General features: G+C 40.0%; 1 protein-coding gene and 1 long non-coding RNA gene across 3 annotated transcripts in view; one reads left to right on the forward strand and one right to left on the reverse strand.

Annotated features, from left to right (window-relative positions):
• Positions 1 to 3,117: 3,117 nt before the first annotated feature.
• LOC144232727 (uncharacterized) lies at positions 3,118 to 5,932 on the reverse strand. Of its 2 annotated transcripts, none has more exons than XR_013335501.1 (3): positions 5,533 to 5,932; positions 4,132 to 4,233; positions 3,118 to 3,926 (listed from the first exon to the last, which is right to left on the reverse strand). It is a non-coding gene; the product is annotated as an uncharacterized LOC144232727 (long non-coding RNA). The 2 variants fall into 2 exon arrangements; XR_013335500.1 differs by lacking the exon at positions 5,533 to 5,932 and adding an exon at positions 5,362 to 5,445.
• A 432-nt stretch (positions 5,933 to 6,364) lies between these two features.
• Positions 6,365 to 6,850, forward strand: part of GPSM2 (G protein signaling modulator 2) — a 52,321-nt gene continuing 51,835 nt past the window's right edge. Inside the window, exon 1 of the mRNA XM_077765566.1 lies at positions 6,365 to 6,389. The gene's annotated coding sequence lies outside the window, so the exon portion shown is untranslated. The remainder of the gene's footprint in view (positions 6,390 to 6,850) is intronic.

Raw genomic sequence — 6,850 nt, forward strand, 5'->3', positions numbered from 1 at the left:
TGCTTAGAGTGCTCCTTAAAGAATTCAATCCAATATATTGTATCTGTCGACCAGTATATGTTTAAGCTATCTGTTTTTTAAAATATAGTTGACACACAATGTTACATTAGCTTCGAGTGTACAACATAGTGATTCTGACAACTCTATACATGCTGCTATTCTCACCACAAGTACAACTACCATACAACCCTGTTACAATACCATTAACTATATTCCCTATGCTGTACTTTTTATCCCCATAATTTATTCATTCCATAAAAGGGAGTCTGTGCCTTCCACTGCCCTTAACTGCTTTTTGCTCAACAGTCCCCCTTTCCTTTGCCAACCACCAGTTTGTTCTCTGTATCATCAGTCTTTTTCTGCTTTGTTTATTCATTTGTTTTGTTTTTTAGATTCCACACATAAATGAAATCATATGGTATTTGTCTCTCCCTTTTGGACTTGTTTCACTTAGCACAATACTCTCTAGGTCTACCCATGTTGTCACAAACTGCAAATTGCAAATATTGTATATGTATCAGATACATATATATATATATATATCTTATTCATTCATCTATTGATGGGCTGCTTCTATATCTTGGCTATTGTAAACAAGGCTGCAATAAATATAAGGGTACATATATTTTTTCAAACTAGTATTTCCTTTTCTTTGGATAAATAAATACCCAATAGTGGAATTACTGGATCATATGGTATTTCTATTTTTAAATTTTTGAGGAAATGCCGTTCTGTTTTCAACAGTGACTGCACCAATTTACATTCCCGCCAACAGTGCATGAGTGTTCCTTTTTTCTATATCCTTCCCAACACTTGTTATTTAAAAAAAAAATTTTTTTTAATGTTTATATTTGAAGGAGAAAGAGACAGAGCATGAGCAGGAGAGGGGCAGAGAGGTAGACACAGAATCTCAAGGAGGCTCCAGGCTCTGAGCTGTCAGCACAGGGCCCAACAGGGGCTCAAACTCATGAATCTTGAGATCATGACCTGAGCTTAAATCAGATGCTTAACCGACTGAGCCACCCAGGTGCCCCAACACTTGCTATTTCTTACCTTTTAGATAATAGCCATGCTGACTAGTGTAAATTTATTTCACTGTGGTTTTGATTTGCATTTCCCTAATGATTAAACCTGTTAAGGCTGTTAATAGACTGTATGCCCCTTTTCTTAGATATTCCTTTGGAAAACTCCTTCCCTCTCATCCCCTCCCCCCTTTTATTCAAAAAGGTAGAGAGCTACCAAGTCCACATCTTTATTGAGGAAACCCTATACCTAACATTCTGACTTGCTTTTAGTTAAGGAAGCACTGTTGCTCTCTGATAGACTTTGTTGGAAAGGGAAGAAACAAATGTTTTCCCCTTGATTATTCAAACTTGCTGTAACTCAGTGGGATCATGTATGACTGAGAGGAGAGTCCAGCCACCCTTGCTTTATCTTAAAAACAAAACAAAACAAAACGAAGACACTAAGCTTGGGCCATCCTAACAACCTTGCATATTGTGAGGCTATGCACACTCTCATTGCTCTCTCCCTTCTCCAAGGCACTGGAAATTGGTGAAGGAAGAGTCAATGTCAGCAGTGTCAACACCAGAGGAGTTTCCAAGAAATGTGGAAATGCAGTAAAAACCCCACTGTGTCCCTAGAACCCAGAATAGTGTTTGGCACATAATAGGTATTTGAACATATGTGTTATTGAACAGATGAACGAGTGAATTTAGAAAGAAGGAGCAATGACATTGGTTAATAGTGGTTTATATTTATCCACATATGATTATCGCCTTCTTCCTTCATCTTTATCTAAGATCATTTTCCTCTTCTTGAAGGAGAGCCTTTATAACTTCCATTAGTGAGGGTCTATGATGGAAAAATCAGTTTTTGTTCACCTAAAAATGACTTTATTTCACTCCCCTTTTTAGAAGATATTTCCACTGGTTAAATAATTCTAGGTTAACAGTCATTTTCTCTCAGCATATCTCAAGCACATTCTTTTGGCTTATATTTTTACAGTTGCAAAGTTACCCATCAGCTAAGTGTTGTTTCATTGGAGGTAGTCAGCCCTTTCTCTTGTACAGCTTGTAAAGTTACTTCTTTGTTTGTGGTGCTCTGAATTTTCATTATCTTATGTGTCAATATCTTTTCTTTTTAAAATATTGCTTAAAGTATTGTCCTTTTTTCTTCTTCTTATTTTAGAATTTTAATTATACACATTAGAGCTCCTTCTGTCCTCCATGTTTGTCTTTTATATGAATAAATGAATTTGGTTCTAGCTTCCAATTTACTAATTTTCTCTTCAGCATGTCTGATCTACTGCTAAACTTGCCCATTGACTTTTAAATTCTAATTATTATATGTCTTTTTTTAAGTCTAGAAGATCTTTTTCTTTTTTTTAAGTTTTAATGTTTTTTATTTCTGAGAGAGAGAGAGAGAGTGAGAGAGAGAGAGAGACAGCATGCGCAGGGGAGCATCAGAGAGAGAGGGAGACACAGGATCTGAAACAGGCTCCAGGCTCTGAGCTGGCTGTCAGCACAGAGCCTGATGCGGGCCTCGAACCCACAAGCTGTGAGATCGTGACCTGAGCCAAAGTCGGACGCTTAACCGACTGAGCCACTCAGGCACCCCTTTAATTCTTTTGTAAATCTGCCTGTTCATTTTTGGCAGAACTTTGCTCTTTATTTATATTTTCAATCTTTTATTTTATTGCTTTAAATATATTAAACATATTTATAATCTATGACTGGTAATTCCAGTTTCCATGTCTTTATGAGTTTGATTCTGTTGTTTTTTTCCTGCTAATTCTTGTTTAAGATGCCTTGTTTCTTGTATGGTTTGTAATTTGACTGACAATTTACATTTCTTGGAATTTTTTCTGTGTAACTTTTGGGCTCTGGATTAAGTTGGTGTCTTAGTCAATTTGAGCTAACAAAATACCATAAACTGGGTTGCTTAAACAAAACATTTATTCCTCACAGTTCTGGAAGCTGGGAAGTCTTAAGTCAAGGTGCCAGCAGATTGTGTCTGGTGAGGGCCCATTTCTTGGTTCTCAGCGTATGGTCATCTTACTGTGTCCTTGTTTAAGAGGCTACTTTTAGGGTCTTTTATTTTTAATATAAGGGCACTAATCTCATTCATGAGTGCTTCACCCTCATGATCTAATAAAAGACCCTATCTCCAAATACTGTTACATTAAGTTTAAATATAAAATTTTGGGGAGACACAAATATTCAGTCTATAGCAGTTGCTTTTCTCTAGAGGTGATTTGGTTTACCTTTGCCAGCTGGCTGGGGGCACCACGAACCTGAAACCACTTTATATTATGTGCTTGAATTTCAGACAAGCCAGGTAGAGCAGATTATTGCCTTTGGTTAAAAAAAAATCTCAGAGGAGATTCTATGTTAAGGATGATTAAAGGCAATTTTCTTTTGTTGTCTTCTGGCAAAAGGTTGGAGAGGACTTTGGGAGATCCTGACCTATGTGTGGAGTCTCTTATTAGATTCCTCATCTTGGTACGACTTGGCCTTTGTCTCCTTTTTCCATGCCTCATGAGACCACGACAACTAAAACTCAATAAACCTAACTTGAATGCTGGCTCACTGATAAGTTTTCTATTCTTTTTTTAATATTTAAAAGCCATTTTAAGTTGCTTTCAGTGGGAGGGTTGAACAAGGAATCTGGTTTATTACTGTCAGACATGGAAGTCTACAGAGTGATTTCCTTCCCTACTTTTTATTCCGAAGTATTCCAAATTTCTAGAAAATGTAAAAGAATAATACATGAATAGTATAAGAAGAAGAGATATATCTTCACCTAGATCTAATTGTTAATATTTAGTTTGTATTTCTCTCCTTTCTCTGTCTTTTGCTAAACCATTTGAATATAAGTTGCAGAAGTCATGTCTTTTTATCCTTGAGTATTTCAGCTTGCATTTCCTAAGAATAAAAAAAAAATTCTCTCATGTAACCATAATTCTATGTCACCTCTAGGAAAATTAACAGTAATTCTCTAACATTATCTAATATATTATCTACATTCAAATGTCCCCAATTGCTTCTAAAATGTGTATGTCTCTCTCCTTCTCTCTCTCTCTTTCTCTCCCTCCCTCTCTGACTTAGGACTCCATCAAGATTCATGTACCTTTTTTGGTTGGTTTGTTTTTCATGACAGCGAAGTTTATGAAGAGTCTGGGCTAACTGTCTTATAGAATGTCTGAGATTCTGGTTTTGTTTCAAAGTGCTCCTTTAAAAATATAAACAAACGAAGTTATTCTCATGTTTAAAATCTTCCTCTGGCTATTATAACATTTAGAAAACAAAGCCCAAACTCATTATCCTGGTTCACAGAGGTCTACATGATCTGGTGTGACTTCACTTTGTATGTTCTTCTCTACCTCACTTCACTTAAGCCATAGTGGTCTTTTTCCAGTTTCTCAAACCCACAAAACTCGCCCTCACAGGGCTTTGCATTATAGCTGTTCCCTCTCCCTAATATTCTCTTCCCTGAGCTTTGCTTGAAAGTTGGCTCCTTATAATTAAAGTCTTGGTTTGAATACCATCTTCCCAAAGAGGACTTTCTTACTACCTTGACCCTCAATGTAAAGTAGTCTTTCAGTCATTCACTCTCACATCACCCTACTTTGAATTCTCTGCATGGTACCTGTCACAACCTGATATTTTTCTTATTATTTATTTTTACTGGGCTCCATGAAAGCAGGGGCTGTGCTCGGTCTTGCTCATTACTATTTTCCCAGCACCTAGAACAGTTCCTGACACATAGCAGAAACTTAATAAACGCTTGCTAAATACTGTAATGAATAAGTTGAAAGCTGAGGGCTGAAAAGTAGCCAGCCATTTAAAGGGCCGGAGGGAAAAAATTTTGGCCAGGGAACTGCCGGGGAGAAGGCCCTCGGAGAACCCTGAGGCTTGGTCTATTCTAGGGATGTAGGAGTGTCCTATGTACTTGGAGGGAAGCAAGCTAGGAGGAGAGAGAAATACAGGAAAATAGAGAGGTGAGTAGGGCAAAGATGACTTAGGGCTTTGTGGGCCATGAGAGGGAACTTAGATTTTATTTTCAATCAAATGAGAAATCTCAATGAATCTAATCCAAATGAAAACTAGAAGTTTCAAATAGGAGAGTGACATAACCTGATTTATGCCTTTTAAAAGATCATCTAAAAACTAATTCAGCTTGAGTAAGAGGGAGATAACTAATACCAATGATAGAAAGTCATGTGTAAGGAAAGATCTGCAGGCGGGAAATAATGATTCATTTTTGACATGTTGAATTTGATATACCGCACTTCCTTTGTGGTTTTCCTATCAACACCCAAAAAAGAATTTATGAGTAAGAAGGTATTCTAATACCTACCTCCGAAATGTTACAGCCATCTAATTCAGTTGTTATTTATAAGTACCTGATATTAAAGGTAGTTGTTGATAATAATAAGTACCATATATTAAGCAGTCAGGCAATGTTAACTGCTTAACAACACTTCCCTCGCTGAAGTATCACAACCACCCTTATAAGAGGATTTCTTACTTGTGTTTTACAGTTGAGGAAACTAAGGCTAAAGAAGGATAAGTAACTCGTTCTAGGGCAATCAGCCTATAATTGGCTGAGATGGAACTCAAATCCAGGTCTAGTCTGATGCCAAGGTCTAGTCTGATGCCAAGCCTGTTATTTTAACCAATTTGCAGTAACACATTCCCAGCAAGAGAAATACTGCTTGGATCACTGGTTATGGCCATCATTCAGAGAGATACTGAAACTGGGGCTTCCTCTAACATCCTTAGGCCGGCAGAAACATTTAAATTTCATTTCGGTGGAGAAATATTTGAGAAGTAATCTAATTAAATTCATCTGATTCTTGGTATTTTTGTGAAGAACTGAGACCAATTTTCTGGTTAAACGTGGCATGGAGAGGAGGTGCACGGAAGTAAAACTGCTCTTCCCGTTGTATTTGGCATACACTGGCCTGCAGCTGAGTAGACTGCCACCCAATTTTCCTGGGGACCGGCAACTCTGCAGTCAACACAAGTTTGCCTTCCTGAGCAGCTGGAACCGCCAGAACTGTGACAGGCGCGCAAGAACTGAGGCTGCCTTGTTTGACTTCCACACGGGTCCCTCTGTTTCTGTCACAGAGCCCTCTTTTTTCTTAACTATCCCGCAAAAGCCGCTTGGGAAACTCATTCTCTAGGCCGGACGGAGTCTGAAGCGCAGGACGCATTTGTTCTCGGCGCCCAGCCTCTCTGAACATTTTTCTGGAAGACATTTATCGCGCCACCCTTCAGTGTCTGAAGAAGCTACAGCAGGGCAGTTTCAACCTGACGGTTGAGGACAGGCCCCCGGAGCGGCGGAGGGGGGGCAAGCCCNCGGGACTCGCCGGCCCGCGGGAGGTGAGTTCTGAAGCGTCTGACGGCGCCCCGCGGAGGGAGCTGTCGGGGACGCGCCTGCGTGTCCCGGACGGTAGGGTAGGTGGGTCCGGGGTCCCGGGGCCGCCCGCTGTGTTCGGGGGTGGTCGGCGGGGACCCGCGCTGCGGGGACCGGAGCGAGGAAACCAGAAACGGGATGGGGAGCAGCTGGCTGGAGTGCGAGTTCTGTCTTGTTGCGGGATTTTTAAATGAGAGTCAAGTTCCCTTGAGGAGCTCCCCAAAGGGAGCTTTGTTCCCTTTTTAAAAATATTAAGTGTGACAGCGACTCCTCACGTATTCTGAGCGTAACAGACAGTGGATTAAAAGCCCGAACGCCTGTGGAATTAACCCGAGGCCGGTAGCCTTCACGTGCAGCCTTGCGCTGGCTGGCTGAAGCCGGCGGTGTTGTCGGACACCTGCGGCTGCTCGTTTCGGTTCACGCGTTC

This window comes from Crocuta crocuta, unplaced genomic scaffold (assembly GCF_008692635.1).
Source record: "Crocuta crocuta isolate KB4526 unplaced genomic scaffold, BGI_CrCroc_1.0 scaffold274, whole genome shotgun sequence".
Taxonomy (NCBI): domain Eukaryota; kingdom Metazoa; phylum Chordata; class Mammalia; order Carnivora; family Hyaenidae; genus Crocuta; species Crocuta crocuta.